This window comes from Aegilops tauschii, chromosome 6 (genome assembly GCF_002575655.3).
Source record: "Aegilops tauschii subsp. strangulata cultivar AL8/78 chromosome 6, Aet v6.0, whole genome shotgun sequence".
Taxonomy (NCBI): domain Eukaryota; kingdom Viridiplantae; phylum Streptophyta; class Magnoliopsida; order Poales; family Poaceae; genus Aegilops; species Aegilops tauschii.
The window spans coordinates 73,806,275-73,826,893 of NC_053040.3; positions in this window are offsets into that span (position 1 = coordinate 73,806,275).

Below are 20,619 nucleotides of genomic sequence, written 5' to 3' on the forward strand. Positions count from 1 at the left end.
GCTACTGGATATACATATACTGGCTATATATCTCGGCAAAGAGTAACTTGCACCAATCAAAAATATTCACACAAATCAGCCCGCGGTCGGGGTGGTGCACCACCTCGGAAGCAGTCCGGCATAAAGCTCGGGCGCGAGTGGCTGGCTCCATAGAGGGAATTTCCGGCATTAAGCTCGGCTGAAATCGTTCAATCTTTTAAAACACCGAGGTAGTTTACGACACCTCGGACGCTGACCATCGTTGGAGCTCGGAAGTGGTCCGGCATAAAGCCCGGATTCGAATGGCTCGTTCCATAGAGAACTTTTCAGCGTTAAACTCGGATAACCTCCTTCAAAGTTTTTTCAAGCCAAGGTGATCTATGACACCTCGGATATAGTCCGGTGTTGGAGCTTGGATATAGTCCGGGGTTTGGTGCTCCGCTGCAAAAGATATCTCGAATGCAGTCCGGCGTTGGAGCTCGGATGCAAGAGGACACCGCCGCACGGGAACAACTTCAAACCCGAGGTGTGGAGTAAAAAATAATAAGGCATTGATAAAGGCCGAGAACATAAAGGGGCTCCTCGGATACCCGACGTGTAAACTCTTCGGATTCACTTCGGCGATCCTCAAGATCGAAGATGAGAAGATTTGTTGTAACACCCCGGATGTAACTTTCCATATTTGTAACTCCGACTCTTGCCATTTTTGGCTATGTGTTATGATATTCCCTTCGTGGTCGGGTTTTGTCTTTCGTGTGGTATTTTGTTCATGTCATGCATATCATATCATGTCATCATGCGCATCTCATTTTGCATACGTGTTCGTCTCATGCATCCGAGCATTTTCCCCGTTGTCCGTTTTGCAATCCGGCACTCCCACCTCCTCCGGCGCACCCCTTTTGTTTTCCTTTCATGAGCGGGTGTTAAACATTCTCGGAGTGGACCGAGGCTTGTGAAGTGGCCTTGGTATACCACCGGGAGACCACCGGTCAAGTTTCGTTCCATTTGGAGGTCGTTTGGTACTCCAACGGTTAACTGGGTAACCGCAAAGTCCGTTTGTGTGTTCCAGCAAAACCCCCTCTCTAAACAGCCCAAAACCCCTCCAAGTCATCTCCATGCTCTAGGTCGTTCGATCACGATCGTGTGGGCGAAAACCGCACCTCATTTGGACTCTCCTAGCTCCCATTATCTATATATTTGCATCCCTCCCGAAATCATTCGCAGTCCAAACCCTAAAAATCTCCCTCTCCGCGGCCGGACGTGTCCACCCCCACCGCCGGACGAAGTCGCCGCCGCCCCGCAGCCAGTCCGCCGCCGCCACGTGGCAGCCCGCCGCCGCCCGTACCCCGCGCCGCCGCGGCCCGCCGAGGCCCGGGGCCGGCCCCCGCGGCCCGAGGCCGCCCGCGCCCCCGCGCGCGCCTCCCTCCGCCCGCGCGTCGCCCCGCGCCGCCGCCGTTCCCCGCCGCCCGGCGAACTCCGCCGCCGCCGTCCCGTGTCCCGGCGCCTCCTCCCCGCGGCCCGGCGCCTCCTCCGCCTCTCCTCCCTCCGGCCGGCCGCCTCCTCCTCCGCCCCATCGCCCCTAACTACGGCGAGCTCGGCCCGAGCTCGGTCCCGATCCAGATCGGGTCAACTCACGAGGTTGACTTTTCCCCTGAAATTCTTCCAAGTCATTTTCTGATATATTTTTTGGCCTTGTTCATCGCATCATAACTCTCTGCATATAGCTCCGTTTCGCGCGTGGAATATATCGGAATGTTGGCCTCATGATGCTCTTCATTTTGTTCCATTGCGCCATGTTCATTTGAGTCCATCTTGATGCCCAAATCTATGGTGCAAGAGTGCTAGTTGCTGTTATCTGCTGTTAATTATCAGAACTTGTGGAATTGTTATTTTTGTTGCATTTAATCTGTGCATCTTATGGGCATGAGCTCTACTTGTGTTTTGTTGCATGCCATGCCATCTTTACAGAGGTGTATGCCATATATTTTTGTGATCTCTGTGGTGACGAGCACAAGCATGCAAACTAGGCTTCGTGATGTTTCTGATTTCAGGGACTTCGTGATTTCTCCAAGTCTTTGTCTGCTGTTATTTTGTTGCTATGTAAACTTGATGCTATAGAGAGATCCATGCATATTTTGGAGATGTTCAGTAAGTATGTTTTGTAGATATTGTTGTAATTGATCTATTTCTGCCCTTTTTGCAATTATGGAGTGCCATAGCATGACTCAATCTTGCTCTACTTTTGCTATAAAATATTTCTGGCAGATTGTTTACGTCTTATTCAATTTTGCCAAGCTTGTTGTAGTTGTTTCATACATGCTATGTATTTTCTCTTGCCATGGATAGCTTCATAAACATGCCATCTTGCTTTAGGTATGCTTGTTTTGTCATGCATTGCTTCGTGGTGAGTGCATCAAGCTCACCAAGATGCCTTCATATTATTGTTTCTGCCATGCTCTGTTTTCTGCTAAGTCTGAAACCTGTTAACGAAACTTGCTATGTTTACATGGTTGCCATCATATCTTCTGATACTTTTTGGCTTGTGGTCAGTAAAGGACTTTTGTAATATGCATTTAGTAGAATACTTCCATGCCTTGTTTTGCCATGTTAAGTTCCTGTAGCATGTTGATTTCGTGCTCTGAACTTTGATACCTGATGCTGTTTCTGTCATGTCCAGTAATTTCACAAAGTCTGTGAACCTGTTATCTTTTGCACTTTTGCCATGCTTGTTTGAACCTGTTATGTTGTGAACTAGCCATATCTCAGTGTTCATCTTTTGTCAAGCATCTCTTGTGGATTACTGTCATATGCTTTGTTGCTATGTTGGAGTGCTGTAGCATAGTTTCTTGTTGCATTCTAAGTGCTATCATGCTGTTAATCGCAGATTCGTGTCATTCTTGTTTTGCTTGCCATTTGCAAACCGTGCATCCGTTTCCGGTGATCTTTATATCGATTTCAACCGAAATCATCTCATCTTTCCAGTGGCATGCTTGGTTTGCCAATTTACTGCCTTGTTCATCATTTTTCCTTCCGGAGCACGCATATGCATCGCATATCATATCTTGCATATCATTCATGTATTGCATCATGTTGTTTGCGCATTTTCCCATGATTGATTGTGGTTGCATTGCTTGTGTTCTTGTTTTGGGTAGAGCCGAGAGACGAGTTCGTGAATGAGGAACCTGTTGAGTACGCTTACGAGGATCAAGCTTTCGACAACTCTGAGAACCTTGCAGGCAAGATGACCACCCCTCGAAATCACTTCTATCTTTGCTTTGCTAGTTGTTCGCTCTATTTGCCATGCTGCGCTACCTACCACTTGCTATATCATGACTCCCATATTGCCATATCAGCCTCTAACCATCCTTTCCTAGCAAACCGTTGTTTGGCTAAGTTACCGCTTTTGCTCAGCCCTTCTTATAGCGTTGCTAGTTGCAGGTGAAGTTGAAGTTGGTTCCATGTTGGAACATGGATATGTTGGGATATCGCAATATCTCTTATTTAATTAATGCATCTATATATTTGGTAAAGGGTGGAAGGCTCGGCCTTATGCCTGGTGTTTTGTTCCACTCTTGCCGCCCTAGTTTCTGTCATACCGGTATTATGTTCCTTGAGTTTGCGTTCCTTACGCGGTTGGGTGATTTATGGGACCCCCTTGACAGTTCGCCTTGAATTAAACTCCTCCAGCAAGGCCCAACTTTGGTTTTACCATTTGCCACCTAAGCCTTTTCCCTCGGGTTTTCGCGAGCCCGAGGGTCATCTTTATTTTAACCCCCGGGCCAGTGCTCCTCTGAGTATTGGTCCAACCTGTCAGTCGCCGGTGGCCACCAGGGGCAACTCTGGGCTCGCCTATCGGAAGCTTGGACAATCCGGTGTGCCCTGAGAACGAGATATGTGCAGCTCCTATCGGGATTTGTCGGCACATTCGGGTGGCTTTGCTGGTCTTGTTTTACCATTGTCGAAATATCTTGTAAACCGGGATTCCGAGACTGATCGGGTCTTTCCGGGAGAAGGTTTATCCTTCGTTGACCGTGAGAGCTTATGATGGGCTAAGTTGGGACACCCTTGCAGGGTATTATCTTTCGAAAGCCGTGCCCGCGGTTATGAGGCAGATGGGAATTTGTTAATGTCCGGTTGTAGAGAACTTGTCACTTGACTTAATTAAAATACATCAACCGTGTGTGTAGCCGTGATGGTCTCTTCTCGGCGGAGTCCGGGAAGTGAACACGGTTTGAGTTATGCATGAACGTAAGTAGTTTCAGGATCACTTCTTGATCACTTCTATCTTCGCGACCGTTGCGTTGCTTCTCTTCTCGCTCTCATTTGCGTATGTTAGCCACCATATATGCTTAGTGCTTGCCGCAGCTCCACCATATTACTCTTTGTCGTCCTACAAGCTTAAATAGTCTTGATCTCGCGGGTGTGAGATTGCTGAGTCCTCGTGACTCACAGATTCTACCAAAACAGTTGCAGGTGCCGATGATGCCAGTGTAGATGATGGGATCGATCTCAAGTGGGAGTTCGATGAGGAACGTGGTCGTTACTATGTGTCTTTTCCTGATGATCAGTAGTGGAGCCCAGTTGGGACGATCGGGGATCTAGCATTTGGGGTTATCTTATTTTCATTTGGTTTTGAACGTAGTCGGTCTATGTGTGTATTTTGGATGATGTATGAATTATATTTATGTATTGTGTGAAGTGGCGATTGTAAGCCAACTCTTTATCCCATTCTTGTTCATTACATGGGATTGTGTGAAGATGACCCTTCTTGCGACAAAACCACAATGCGGTTATGCCTCTAAGTCGTGCCTCGACACATGGGAGATATAGCCGCATCGTGGGCGTTACATTTGTTGAACCAGTTTTCAAGACCAACGACCGAAGATGAAGAACAGTTCGGAAGAATCGAGGAGCGTCCCCAACTTCAAGACCGGTTCAAGGGGCTACTGACGGTGTCCTGGACCAGGGGGTACTCGCCACGTTGTCTCCCGACCAGCTGGATCGGGCCGAGGACCCCCATGGCGGTTCACTCATGGGCCAGCTCGGACAACCCATGCCGCATACAAGGGATATTCCACAAGACTTGATGATCAAGACAAGGACTCCTCTCCACCTCGTATTCGACTAGGACTCTTGTTATCCTAGGCCTCCGGTATGTTATATAAGCCGAGGCTAGGCTAGTCGATTGATTATCATGACATTATTCAGTATACCCTCGGGTTTTAGACCACAACATATGATCTCAAGGTAGATCAATTCTTGTAATCTCATACTCATCAAGATCAATCAAGCAGGAAGTAGGGTCTTACCTCCATAGAGAGGGCCCGAACCTGGGTAAACATCGTGTCCCCTGTCTCCTGTTACCCATCGATCCATGACACGCAGCTTGGGACCCCCTACCCGAGATCTGCCGGTTTTGACACCGACAATCACCTTGCAATTAGTCTTGTTGATCTTACACTCAGACTAAAAAATATTCAATCGCTGCCCCTTATCCTCAATACGATCTTCTTGCACCCGTTGCACCATTAATGATGGGTATGCTTCTGCAACTTCAAAACTTGTAGTCACTTTTTCATCATCTTCAGGTTTTTCACTAGACATGTCAGTATTTTTCTCTCCATCACTCGCAGACATGTATCCTTGTTCTGTGAGGAGAACCCTCCTCTCATTAGGACACTCAAACTTCTTATGCCCCTGCCACCACACCTGAAGCACACAATATCACTGGTACGGGCGTTAGAAGCACGAGACGATTCAACCTTGGATTGAGATACTTCCTTGGTAGCTGACTTAGAATCTGACTTGAAACCGCTATTACCTCCACCCTCTCTCTGAAAATTACGCCGCACCGAGTTTGATAAATTATCATGACCGACACGATGCTTCACTTGCTGCTCCGCTCGAATGGCATGGTGTAATAACCCCTGTAATCCATTATATTCTACCATATCGACACGGTCTCGTACCTCTGATTTCAGACCATGCATGAACCGTGCCATTGTAGCTTCTTCAGGCTCCTCTACCCCTGTATGAATCAGTGATATTTCCATCTCCTTATAATCCTCCTCAACACTAGAGTTACCTTGTCGAAGCTGCTACAAGCGTGTGTACAAGGTCCTAGTGAAGTGCTCCGGAACAAAGCGTCTCTTTATGATACTCTTCATCTGATTCCACGACTCCGGACGTCCTCCCGCGCGACATAGTTGGTTCGACCATATTAAAGCATAGCCCGTGAACTCAATAGATGCAGCACGAACCTTTTTCTCCTCGGTGTCCCACTGTCCATCAAAAGTCTGATCCACGCGCATCCCCACTCCAAATAATCATCCGGGTTGTCTTTGCCGCTAAATGACGGTATGGAAATTTTTATTCTTCCAATACCATCATCTTCGTAGGCGCGCCACGGACGTTCATGTCCTCCCCCATGGTGCAGGCCACCTCCATGATGGTTATAAGCACGCTGCACAGGCTCATAATAGCTACCAGCCCCCTCAGACTGCTGGTCTTCGAGCTCACCATTGTTGCGAACTTGTTCGCTTACCCGTTGTCCAGATAATTGCCGATGAGGACGCGGTGCAGCAGACCCATCACTAGGTGGTGAATGTGGTCTCAATCGATGAACGGCCTCGGTCAAATCAGCACTCTTTTTTCCTAGACTTTCCTCAACCTTGTCAATGCGCCTCCCCACTAGATTCAACACATAGTCACGAGTTGCCTCCAATCCTAGCACGATAGTCGGTGCAACACTCGGATCATAGGTGGGCAGGGGCAGCTCGTCTTCCGCATCTCCTTCATGTGCACCACGCACATTTGAATTTGATTTTTATGAATTCATCATTGTAGCAACTCAAGTAGATCAACTGAAAAACCAAAGAGAGAAAATTGTACCGTGATCAACCTTGCTCTGATACCACTTGATGAGACCCGACCAGACGACGAGTCGTTCGTAGGTCCAATCTTTCACGGTACACAAAATTGAGCAACGAACAATTGTCGTGATAATAGAAATAGACAAAGAAGCAAGAGGCGGCTCTTCGGATCAAGCGATTCGCGAGAAGACCAAAGATCAAAATCTGCGCAAGAGTAATATCAAATCACACCCCGGTAGCAACTCCTGAAACCCTCAAGGATCAGCAAACAAATCACAGCTATTTTGGTGCATCCAACATGATGCCTTTTGTGTATATTTTCCAACTAAAAAAATTCTCCCTGTCGTGGAATTGTCACGGCAGATGTCCTTGAGCTAGGACTTAGTCATGGAGCCATCGCAACTAGGAAGCTAGAAGGGGTTAAACGGGACAAGGAACACGAGGGTTATACTGGTTCGGCCCCTTACGGTGAAGGTAAAAGCCTACGTCCAGTTGAGGTGGTATTGCTTATGATTTCGATGACCAGGGAGCTTGATTGCTATGCCTGGCTCTCGATGAGATCTTACTTGTCCTGAACCGTTGCCGGGTCGCCCCTTTATATAGAGAGGTTGACGCCCAGCGGCTCTCAGAGTCCCGGCTGGCTCATAACAGTGTCCGGCTCGGACTCTTATCTATTCTTGCCTTACACTACAAGTTTACCCTAACGGCGTCTAATGCTACGGGCCTTAAGCCATCTCCGGGTCTTGGGCCCGTTATTGACCCGCTGTCTTCATCTTTGGTACTGGGCTTCGCGTAGTAACCATCATGGGTAACCCGGCCCCTCCTGGGCGGGTGACTCCAACGGTTATATCCTCAACATTAGGCCCCAGATTGATTTGAGCCGGCTCATGTCAATCTTCAATCCTTTCGATAGAAAATCTCCGGCTTATAATCGTGTAAAGGCTATAACCCGTCGTGACGTCATCTTCTGGATTCCGGGTAACCCGCCGTGATGTCATCTTCCATTAAGTTAATTTTTTATTCTGTCGCATCTCCAACGGATCTTTCTTTAATGGTCATCCCAAAAATCGAGGCGCCTTTGTGGTGAGATAATCACGCCGTGGCCTCCTCGTTTCTCGCGCCCACTTAAGAGCCTCGCCTTATAAATAGCCCGGCCCGATAAGCCTCCAGTCACTCGTCTTCCTCCTCTCGCCACTGTTCTCCCGCTCGAGCTCCATCGCCGCCACCGCCGCGGGTCTTCCTGTCTTCTCCAACTCAGGCCGCTGCATCAACCTGACGTGACCAGATAAACGGCGGCGACCTCCGCAACTCTCCAGCACCCGTAAGCCCTTGTTACTCCATAGAATAGATCCGCGTTAGGGTTCTTGCTGTTCTTCCCATGTTCGTCGCCGTTCATCGCGAGCTCTTGGTAGATTTCATTATTACCACCCCTTCTTGATCTGTAGACTGTATAGAACTGTTGCGGTAGTTGTTTCACACCCATTTCTAATGTATATAGATCCCTTTTCCCTGCATAAAGGCTCCGTTCGAACCTATGAACTTCTTCTGCGTCTGTTTTAGGTCTAGAAACTTTCCTCTTTAACCGACCGTTTTGATCCAAAATAATTACTGCGATCTGTGAAACCTATTTTCACCATAATTAGTAAAACACAGCATCTGCTGAGCTATGGCGGCTTACATTTCCGGCTTTAAAGAAGCCACGCGCCGTAAAATTTTCCGGCTCATTTATGATAAAGCCGTAGACAAGTTGAATTACTCTCAATACCTGCAGCGGCTTAGATAACCCGATGCATTTAGCCATATGTCATTAGGCCCCTTCATAAGCCGCCACGTTAAACATTAAACTATAAACTTCCTCCGGCTTATAATTGAACCGGACATTTCCTTTTATCATAGGCTTCCGTCTTTCACCATGCCTCCCAAAGCTCCCAAAGCACCCATCACGTGCAACTGGATGAGGTCCAACGTCACCGACGAAACCTTAGCGGACTTTGTGAAGACGGGTTACCTGCCCAAGAAGGATGTCATGTCTTACCGCGCCCCTGACCCGTTAGAGGAGAGACCACAACCAAGGGACGGGGAGGTGGTAATATTTGCGGATCACATGAGCCGGGGCTTCGCACCGCCCGGCTCAAAGTTCTTTAGAGATGTGCTGAATTTCTTTGATCTGCGGCCACAAGACATAGGACCCAATTCCGTGTCAAATATATGCAACTTCCAAGTATTCTGCGAAGTCTACCTTGGAGAAGAGCCCAGCCTTCTGCTCTTTAGAGAGCTATTCTATTTAAACCGCCAGAATGAGTGCGCCAACGGACCGAGCCTGGAACTTGGTGGAATCTCCATTCAACGCCGGAGAGACTGCCTCTTTCCCTACGCTGAGCCGCCCAGCCATCCGAAGGATTGGAACCAGACGTGGTTTTATTGTCAGGACACTTCTCCGGCTGACGAGAGCCCGCTGCCCGGCTTTCGTGCCCTGCGTCTGGAGCCAAATCATTCTCTGTCGGATAAGCTGACTCAAGCCGAGCGCCAACCTCTGATCCCCACCATCAACAAAATTAAGGCTCTCCTGGGAAATGGCCTCAACGGCATTGATCTGGTCCGGGTCTGGATCTCGTGGCGGGTGATCCCCTTGAGCCGCCGCCCCAGCTTAATGTGTGATTACACGGGCCGGAAAGATGACCCCCTGCGACACAGCCGCAACGATCTTCCTGAAGACGTTGTTGACGATATGACCAAGGCCCTCTTGAATGAGAGCTTGGCAGACTGCGGGAGGACCGGCTTAAACCCCTTCTGCAAGACCAACCCGGCCCCAGCGGTAAGCCGCTGATCTGAACATCTTATTTTCTCCTTAGATAGTTTTCATCTGAACCTTAAGAAGGCTTCATTGTATTTTTCAGGCTGATGATAAATTCTGGAAGGTCAAGTATGACCATGAGGCGGCTAAAAAAGCCAGAAAGGCTAAGAAAGCCGCCAGGAGAGCCGCTCCCCGCAAGAAAGGAAGCAGGCCTACTGCCTCAGAGCTGCTTCAACTAAGTGACAGCTCCGAGTCAGAGGTAACCCCTGAATCTGTAAGCTCTTGTCTTGTTTCTTGTTTATTCCTATCCACCTTATTGATACTGATCATCAGCAGGATGACACCGGAGCAAGTAACCCGGTAACTGAAGAGGTAATGACACTTTCCTCCGACTCGGAGCCCTTGCCAAGGCTGAAAGCCCGAAGAGTAACCCGGAAAGTAAGATTTTCACATCCTTTAGCTTATCAAGATCCTCAATTTCTTTTGAAGCAACAGATTCATGAGAGCCGGCGGCACACCCGGACCAACAAAGATGCAGACCTCTCTTCCGGCTTACCTGAAGCGTCAAGGAAGCGCCGGACCGAGGTTATCTCCCACTTATATCCTTTTCATCCTTTGGCGGGTGTTATACGTCAACCGCTCAATTCTTCTGATTCAAACTATCAGGAAACTTCACCTTCCTCTGGTGACTCGATGTAATCGAACCTGCCGGCCTTCAAGACCGTACCCGGGTAATGATGATCATCTCTTGTTGTGCTTATCTTTACTCATACTTTTGTACTAACCTTTTTGTCCTTTCAGTGCCCAGGCAAAGCTCAGCAAGAGGGCGAAGAAGAATAAGCCGGTCGAAGAGCCGGTCTTGCCTGAGCCGGAGGTTTCAGCTCAAGAGCCGCCAGCTGCCTCTGCTCCTGAAGCCACCACTCCAACCGACGGACCAGCCATGGAGACTTCCACTAACCCGGACATCTCCAGCCCGGCTCAGCCGGCCGATGACCCGGACGTGGTAATCACCCGGACGGAGTTTGTCGAGCCGGGGAGACCCACTGCGCTGGCTAAGTGCTCTACGAAGGAAGAGTTGCTAGAGCGCCGCCGGGCCAAGCTGGACATCACCAACTACGCCAACCTGAGCATTGGAGAGATCATCTCCGGCTATGTCAATCAGGTGCACAGTAGCCGGGACTTGGAGATTGACATGGTGAAGCAGATACAGCAGAAGTCTGAGGTACCACTCTATCACTTACTGCATAGTCATCTTTACCATACTAGCCCCCAAGTCTACTACTTATGATAGGATATGTTGTAGATTTAATTTCCGGCTTACTTCCATGAACCGGTAATTTGTAGATAGAAACTTTCGACATGCATTAGCCCCCAAGTGCCAAGTGTCTTTGCTTGGAAAGTGCTTGGGACTTTAAAATCGCATAATAATTGTTCATACTATAACCCGGAAATTGCGCAGGCTGCTTGCAAAAAATTTGAGGCTGATATCTCTGAGCTGAAGAACCGCCTGAAGACTCAGGAAACTGAGACCCGGAAGGCCAACGCCAAATTTGAGTCCAGTATTGCTGCTCAAGAGAAGCTGAAGAAGAAGTTTGAGGCTGAAAGGAAAACTTGGGTCGAAGAGAAAGCTGCTCTGGTAAGCCAGGCCGAACAGGCGGAGAAGACTTTGACGGAGAGAACCGCCGAACTCTCCGGCTTAAAGCGCCACGTGTCACAGATGGTCGCCGCAATCTTCGGTAAGTCATTCCACCGACTCTCATCAAGTTTATAATCTTTATGTCTCATAACTCCCATCATTGCCAGCGGCTTATCTTACTCTGTTTAAACAGGTCCCAGAAGCGCCAACCTCAATCAGAACGTGCTGACCAAGCTGAAGGCCGTGTACACCCTGGTGGAGCAACTCTACACCGGGTCACAGCGCGCTTTGGCCGTGGTGGCCCTATCCCATGAGGTTCCGACTCACCTGGCGGAAGTTCTTCGCCGGCTTGCCGTTCTTCCTCAGCGTGTCCAAGAGCTGCGGCGGGCCTCTGCAAGAGCCGGAGCCATAGCTGCTCTGAGCCGGGCCAAGGCGTTCCTTCCAGAGCTAGACCCGGCTGACATTGCACTTGGTTACCCCAGCTTGAAGGAAGACGGCACCCCCTTCGACCAAAAGGACTTTGCTGCCTGTGTGAAGATCGTGCGCCCGGTGGCCACCCTGATTGGGAATGACACCGATCTGACCAAGTACCAGCCGGGCTACGACGTAGAGAATCAGAGGATCCCCACTCCGCGTTATGAAGCCATCAGCTTAGTCCCGCCGACTCGTAAGCACACCTTTGCCCCAGAAATTGACCCGGCCGGGTTAATTGACGAGGAAGCTCAATTTGAAGCTTTGAGCGGCATTGACTGGAAATCGTCAACCTTCCAGGTCTTAGGAACAGCCGGAGGAGCGGAGAGGGATGAGCCGGAAGCTTCAACCCGGCAAGCATCTTGACTCTTTAGGCGGCTTATTAAACAATGCTTCACCCTTTTCGACTCGGGGAGTCTTGTAATAGAATAGGACCAACATTTTAACTTTGTTGTGCCATCGCGCACGCGTTGAATGCTTAATTCCATTGAAGTTGCTTCCTTATATTCTTCCGGGTCATAATTGATCACTCATTTTTCTTAAGCTCAAATAGCTGTCTTTAACTATCCTGCATAGAAAAACAAATCACAAGTCTCTAGGCGGCTTACCGCACTGAGAATCATAGTCTCATATATATATAACCCGGAATATGAATCTAAGTCACGAAAGACTGGTCCTCAATTATGTCCTTAATATAACCGTAATAACACACTTACAGACCTTCAAGTACACTTCCGGTTTATACAACCCGGATAATAAGGTTGGTACCTCAACTCCGGTTTACCAGTCTTGATAATGCTGATTGTGTGCGACTAGCACTTGTGAATCAAATTTAAGCCGGCAGAATAAGAACCGCCGTGTACACTGTTATACAACCAGAAGGACTTGTTGTAAATCAGAAAATCAAAACTTAGGGGCTTCCGGTTCGAATACGACCAGAGACCCGTCCCAAAGGGGTTAAGCCAAGATTCGAATGTGATCATATAGCCCCCAGTGGGTTTGGCGATGCCGATCAAGAGGGTACCGACAGCTATGTTCTCTTTGGTTCGAATACGACCCATGTTTGAACAGGAAGCCCCCAAATGACCTTAAGAGTTGTTTAACGACGCTGATTCGAATACGATCCACGTCGGTTCCCAAAGGGGGTTGAGCTATGATTCAAATATGATCAAAGAAAACTCCCCAATGAGGTCGACACTTTGCCAATCAAATGGGTATCGACAGCTATGTTCTCTTTGGTTCGAATACGACCTATGTTTGAACAGGAAGCCCCCAAGTGATTATATTGCGTAAGGCTAGATTCGAATACGATCATAAGCCAGATCCACCTCCAAGTTACCATGTGATCTTGTAATGGAAACAACACATTTACCTTTGGAGGAGAAAAAAGGACAGAGGTCCTGCTTTATTGCTTATCATAATATATACATGGCTTATAAAAATATGTACATTATGAGAGCCGGTGGCTCAAGTGTAATAAGGCCGAAGCTGAGCTATGTTCCACGGCCGACGGGTCTCCTCCTCCGACTTGCGTGAATCTTTGTGCTCCCGAATGTCAATGAGGTAATATGACCCGTTGTGCAAGTTCTTGCTGACCACAAAGGGTCCTTCCCAAGGCGGGGATAGCTTGTGCACATCTGCTTGATCTTGGATGAGCCGGAGCACCAGATCACCTTCCTGGAAGACCCGGGACTTAACCCGGCGACTGTGATAACGGCGCAGGTCTTGTTGGTAAATTGCTGAGCGAGCTGCTGCCACGTCACGCTGCTCGTCCAACAAATCAAGAGCATCTTGGCGCGCCTGTTCATTATCCGCCTCAACATAAGCCGCCACTCAAGGTGAATCATGACAGATGTCCCTGGGGAGGACTGCTTCCGCTCCATAAACCATGAAGAAAGGCATGTAACCCGTAGACCTGTTAGGAGTAGTATTGATGCTCCATAACACGGAGGGTAACTCCTCCACCAAACAACCCGACGTCCGTTGCAAAGGGACCAAAAGCCGGGGCTTGATGCCTTTCAGAATCTCCTGATTAGCCCTCTCAGCTTGACCATTGGATTGAGGATGAGCCACTGATGAAACATCAAGTCGAATATGCTCTCGCTGACAAAACTCCTCCATAGCACCCTTAGATAGATTGGTGTCGTTGTCAGTTATAATGCTGTGTGGAAAGCCAAAGCGAACTATCACCTTTTTCATGAACTGAACCGCCGTGGCTGCGTCACACTTACTAACTGGCTCTGCTTCAACCCACTTTGTGAACTTGTCAACTGCTACCAAGAGGTGGGTCTTCTTATCCTTGGACCTTTTAAAAGGCCCAACCATATCAAGCCCCCATACCGCAAATGGCCAAGTGATCGGTATCATCCTCAGCTCCTGAGCCGGCACATGAGCCCGTCGCGGGAACCGCTGGCAACCATCACATTTACTGACCAAGTCCTCCGCATCAGCATGAGCCGTCAGCCAATAAAAACCATGACGAAAAGCTTTGGCCACAAGGGATTTTGAGTCGGCATGATGGCCACAATCCCCTTCATGAATCTCACGCAAGATTTCTTGACCTTCCTCAGGGGAGACACAACGCTGAAACGCTCCCATAACACTACGGTGATGCAGTTCACCATTGATAACAACCATTGACTAGACCGCCGGGTTATTTGTCGAGCCAAAGTTTCATCCTCAGGCAAATCTCCCCGGGTCATGTAAGCCAAGTATGGCACCGTCCAGTCCGGGGTGATGTGGAGAGCCGCCGCCAACTGTGCCTCCGGGTCAGGGACAGCCAAGTCTTCCTCTGTAGGTACCTTAACAGAAGGGTTATGCAAAATGTCCAGGAAAGTATTAGGCGGCACCGGTTTTCGCTGAGAGCCCAGCCGGCTTAATGCATCAGCCGCCTCGTTCTTCCTGCGATCGATGTGCAGTGTCCAGCAATGGCATCAACTTCACGGCGATAAGCCACCATGAGAGGGTCCTTGGAGTCTCACTTGCCTGATACTTGTTGAGCCACTAAGTCTGAGTCGCCGAAACACCTTACCTGGCTCAAGCTCATCTCCTTAGCCATCCGAAGACCATGGAGCAAGGCCTCGTACTCAACCGCATTGTTAGTGCAAGGAAACATCAACCGTAGCACATAATGAAACTTGTCACCTTTAGGGGAAGCCAATACAAATCCAGCCCCCGAGCCCTCCAATTGCCTGGACCCATCGAAGTGATTAGTCCAATATGTATTATCCGGCTTTTCCTCGGGCACTTGTAGCTCTGTCCAATCATTGATGAAATCCACCAAAGCTTGAGATTTAACAGCAGTGTGTGGTACGTATTTTAGACCATGAGGCCCGAGCTCTATAGCCCACTTAGCCACTCTCCCTGTGGCTTCTCTATTTTGGATGATATCTCCAAGGGGAGCAGAACTAACCACAGTGATAGGGTGACCCTGGAAATAATGCTTAAGCTTCCAGCTTGCCATGAACACACCACAAACAAGCTTCTGCCAATGCGGATACCGCTATTTGGACTCGATGAGCACTTCGCTGACATAATAAACCGGCCGCTGAACCGGATGCTCCTTTCCCTCTTCCTTGCGCTCCACCACCACAGCCACACTGACGGCCCGTGTGTTAGCAGTTACATACAGCAATAAAGGCTCCTTGTCAACCGGAGCAGCAAGGACTGGGGGCTCTGCCAGCTGTCTCTTCAAATCCTCAAAAGCAGTATTAGCAGCATTATTCCAGACAAAGTCATCAGTTTTCTTCATCAACTGGTACAATGGCATGGCCTTCTCACCCAAACGGCTTATAAACCGGCTTAAAGCAGCAATACGACCCGCCAGGCGCTGGACGTCGTTTATACACGCCGGCTTAGCCGGAGAGGTGATTGCCTTGATCTTCTCCGGGTTAGCTTCAATGCCTCTGTTAGAAACCAGAAAACCCAAGAGCTTGCCCGCAGGAACACCAAAAACACACTTGGCCGGGTTAAGCATCATCTTGTAGACCCGGAGATTATCAAAGGTTTCCCTCAGGTCATCTATCAAGGTTTCCTTCTCCCTGAACTTAACCACAATATCATCCACATAAGCATGAACATTGCGCCCAATCTGGTTGTGAAGACAGTTCTGCACGCAACGCTGATAAGTCGCCTGTGCACTCTTGAGTCCAAAAGGCATAGACACATAACAGAAGGCTCCAAAAGGAGTGATGAACGCCGTCTTCTCCTGGTCCTTAACTGCCATTTTAATCTGATGGTATCCAGAATAAGCATCCAAGAAACTTAAGCGCTCGCAACCCGCCGTAGCATCAATGATTTGATCAATACGGGGAAGGGCAAAAGGACCAGCCGGACATGCCTTGTTTAAGTCCGTGTAGTCCACACACATCCGCCAGGTGCCATTCTTCTTGAGCACAAGCACCGGGTTAGCTAACCACTCTGGGTGAAAGACTTCAACGATAAACCTGGCCGCCAAGAGCGGGGCCACCTCTTCTCCAATGGCTTTCCGCCTTTCCTCATTAAACCGCCGAAGGAATTGCCTGACCGGCTTGAATTTCGGATCAACATTGAGTGTGTGCTCAGCGAGTTCTCTAGGTACACCTGGCATGTCAGAGGGTTTCCATGCAAAAATGTCCCTATTCTCACGGATGAACTCGATGAGCGCGCCTTCCTATTTTGGATCCAGATTGGCACTGATGCTAAACTGCTGAGATGAATCGCCTGGAACGAAATCAACAAGTTTAGTCTCATTAGCCGACTTAAATTTCATTGCCGGCTCATGCTGAGTAGTCGGCTTTTTCAGAGAGGTCATATCTGTTGGGTCAACATTATCCTTGTAAAATTTTAACTCCTCTGTTGCACAAACAGATTCTGCATAAGCCGCATCGCCTTCCTCACACTCCAAGGCCACCTTGCGGCTGCCATGAACCGTAATGGTCCCATTGTGACCCGGCATTTTGAGCTGTAAATACACGTAACACGGCCGTGCCATGAACTTGGCGTAAGCCGGCCGCCCAAATATGGCATGATACGGACTCCTTATCTTGACCACCTCAAAGGTCAATTTTTCCACTCTGTAGTTGTACTCGTCTCCAAAGGCTACTTCCAACTCGATCTTACCAACTGGATAAGCCGACTTACCAGGCACCACACCATGGAAAATAGTATTGGACTGGCTGAGGTTCTTATCAATCAACCCCATACGACGGAAAGTCTCATAATAGAGGATGTTGATGCTGCTGCCTCCATCCATGAGTACCTTAGTGAACTTATATCCTCCCACCTGAGGAGCCACCACCAGGGCCAAGTGACCCGGATTATCAACCCGGGGAGGGTGATCCTCCCTACTCCACACAATATGTTGCTCAGACCATCTTAAATAGCGTGGAACCGCCGGCTCAACGGCATTCCCAGCCCTCTTATGAAGCTTCTGATCTCGCTTACACAGACTGGTGGTAAATACGTGATACTGTCCACCGTTAAGCTGCTTGGGATTGGTCTGATAACCCCCCTGCTGTTGTTGATGACCCTGGCCAGACTGCTGATTAAAGCCCCCTTGACCGTTCTGAGGATTAGAATGTGAGCCGCCGCCCGGGCCATGAAAACCGCCAGCGCCTGAGCCGCCGCCCGGGCCATTGTTGCCATTAAAGGCATTGGAATTCTTAAAGGCCTTCATGATTGCGCAATCCTTCCATAGATGAGTAGCTGGCTTCTCCCTAGAGCCATGCCTCGGACAAGGCTCATTCAACAGCTGCTCCAGCGTCGGGCCTGACCCGCCGGCTCGGGGAGGTGGCCTCCCCTTGCGTCGCTGGTTGTTACCCTGTGAGCTGGCGTTGGCCATGAACTCCAGGCTGCCGTTGGCCTTACGCTTGCCACCTCCTTGGTTCCCCGGGTTATGCTGAGGACCCTTGCCATTGCCGTTCTTCTTTCCCTTCCTTGTCCTTTCATCATCTGAAGCGGGGTCCTTGGTACTATCAGAATCGGCGTACTTGACGAGGGCCGCCATCAGCGTGCCCATATCATTGCAGTCGCGCTTAAGCCTCCCGAGTTTCATCTTCAGGGGCAGGAAACGATAATTCTGCTCCAACATTAAGACTGCAGAGCCGGCATCCATCTTATCAGATGAATGTATGATCTCTTTGACCCGGCGAACCCAATGTGTCGTAGACTCACCCTCCTGCTGTTTACAGTTAGTCAAATCCACAATTGACATAGATTGCCTACAGGTATCTTTGAAGTTTTGGATGAACCGGGCTTTCAGCTCAGCCCAAGACCCGATGGAATTCGGTGGTAGCCCTTTCAACCAAGTGCGGGCAGTCCCATCTAACATCATGGTGAAGTACTTGGCCATCGCCGCTTCACTGACCTCCAGCAATTCCATGGCCATCTCGTAACTCTCGATCCAGGCTCCGGGTTGTAGATCAGCCGTGTAATTAGGCACTTTCCTAGGCCCTTTGAATTCCTTGGGTAGACGTTCATTGCGGAGAGCCGGCACCAAACAAGGGAAACCTCCAGTCCTCGTAGGGATACCCACGTCGACGGAAGTCATCGGATAAGCCGGGGGAGTCTGGTAAGCCGTCAACTGAGGTACCTGCTCCACCTCTTGCCGCGCTCTGTCTTGGTCTGTTGCGTGAAAGGCTCCGTTATGAGCCGGGCCATGGCCAGGGGGCAAGTCATGGCGTCGGACATTACTTGAGCCGGTCGCTGAAACCATGTGTCTGCTATAACTCGGGCTCCGGCCTGGACGAGGGGTTGAATGGATCCTGTCCCGGCTGTAAGAGTACGCCTCTTGTTGTGCCAGCGCTGTCTGAAGGAGTTCTCTAACCCGGCGGGTTTCAACAGCCGTCGGAGAATCGCCGTCAATTGGGAGAGCCGCCAGTCGTACTGTCGCGGCGACCATGTTTTCCAGCGGGTTAGCATAATGACCCGGCGGTATTGGCACATACTGAGGCGGGGCAGGGTTCACCCGGGGAGGCCCCATCACTTGTGGCTGAATTGGTGTCCCAGCCCCGGGCATTATGATCTCCGGTGGGTTACTAGACCCTGCACCTGCCGTATTGAAGAGGTTTCGAGGATCGTAGACCGGAGGGAGTCGAGATTGGGCCTTTTGATGCCTCCTTCTCATGACCTCATTGGACGCGTTCTGATCCATCGTGAGCCGGAAGGACTGCGCCTGAATCAACTGAGTCTGGGCGTCGAGAGCCGCCCTCTCCACAGCCATCCTGATCCCTTCCGCCGCCAGATCCTCCTTGGCTTTCACTAGATCTAACTTTAACTGCGCCACCTCCGCGTCATGCTGAGCTTGATCCGCCGGGTCAACCGTGGCGGTCAACAGTGCCGTCATCTTGTCCGTGAGATCCATCAGCACCTGAGCCGGCGAGGGTATCGGGTTTCCTGACCCAGCGGCGGGGTTTTGAACAGGCTATGCACCGGCCATGAAGATTCCAACCCGGCTCGGCGGCTCAAAAGAGTCCGGAATACTATCACCATCGGAACAACCCCTGAGCCTACCATCTTGAAGTTGATATAACGAGTTTGACTCATCTGTGGACGACTCGCCGTCAGAGCCGGCGGCCGTCTCATCACCAGATCCAGACCCTGCAGAGAGTCCTTCATGAACACATCCCACAAAAGCATGCTTCAAGGCAGGTAGAGCCCGGGCGGGTCATGCACGCTGAGCCGTCTCGATGAGACCGGCGCAGAGATCCGGCTCAGGGCCCGGCTCACTAATCTTGCCAATGAAGACATGAATTCCGCCGAAGGGGACCCGGTACCCGTACTCAATTGAGCCGGCATCGGGGCCCCAGTTTGCATCGTCGACGTAGAGCTTGCCGCGACGACTCTTGGTCATCCGGCCCACAGCGTATCCCTTGAGCCCTTCGAAGCTGCCCTTCAAGAACTCAAATCCACCGTGCGCTGGCCCCACGATGGGCGCCAACTGTCGTGGAATTGTCACGGCAGATGTCCTTGAGCTAGGACTTAGTCGTGGAGCCATCGCAACTAGGAAGCTAGAAGGGGTTAAACGGGACAAGGAACACGAGGGTTATACTGGTTCGCCCCTTATGGTGAAGGTAAAAGCCTACGTCCAGTTGAGGTGGTATTGCTTATGATTTTGATGACCAGGGAGCTTGATTGCTATGCCTGGCTCTCGATGAGATCTTACTTGTCCTGAACCGCCGCCGGGTCGCCCCTTTATATAGAGAGGTTGACGCCCAGCGGCTCTCAGAGTCCCGGCCGGCTCATAACAGTGTCCGGCTCGGACTCTTATCTATTCTTGCCTTACACTACAAGTTTACCCTAACGGCGGCTAATGCTACGGGCCTTAAGCCATCTCCGGGTCTTGGGCCCGTTATTGACCCGCTGTCTTCATCTTTGGTACTGGGCTTCGCGTAGTAACCATCATGGGTAACCCGGCCCCTCCTGGGCGGGTGACTCCAACGGTTATATCCTCAACACTCCCCTTACACGATCAACCTATCTGTCCTTTTATAGTGCACGCAGGCATGGAACTCTGACTCCTAATTGGACTCGTACGAATCAAAACAAACCTGCCCAAAAGCTGGCAACCGACCTTTAGTCTTTTCCTATTTTAAAGCTGTACAGACTTCAAAAACGTCTTTAGTGCTAGGACTCTCTAATTAGTACAAGGAAACTAATTAAATATTCTGGCCACGTTGATCACATAGCATCTAATCAAATAAAGATAAATGATATAGCCCTTGCACGCTCTAGATTACCATCTTGGAGGAGTCCTGAAGTTTGGCGTCACCGTATTTTTTTGGCTCGGCTGGTGGCACTTCTATGCAAATAGAACCGATGTAAAAGACAGATGGAGTTTGTATAGTTGCATGCATAGAAGCCTTGACATTACATACATCTTTCTCCTC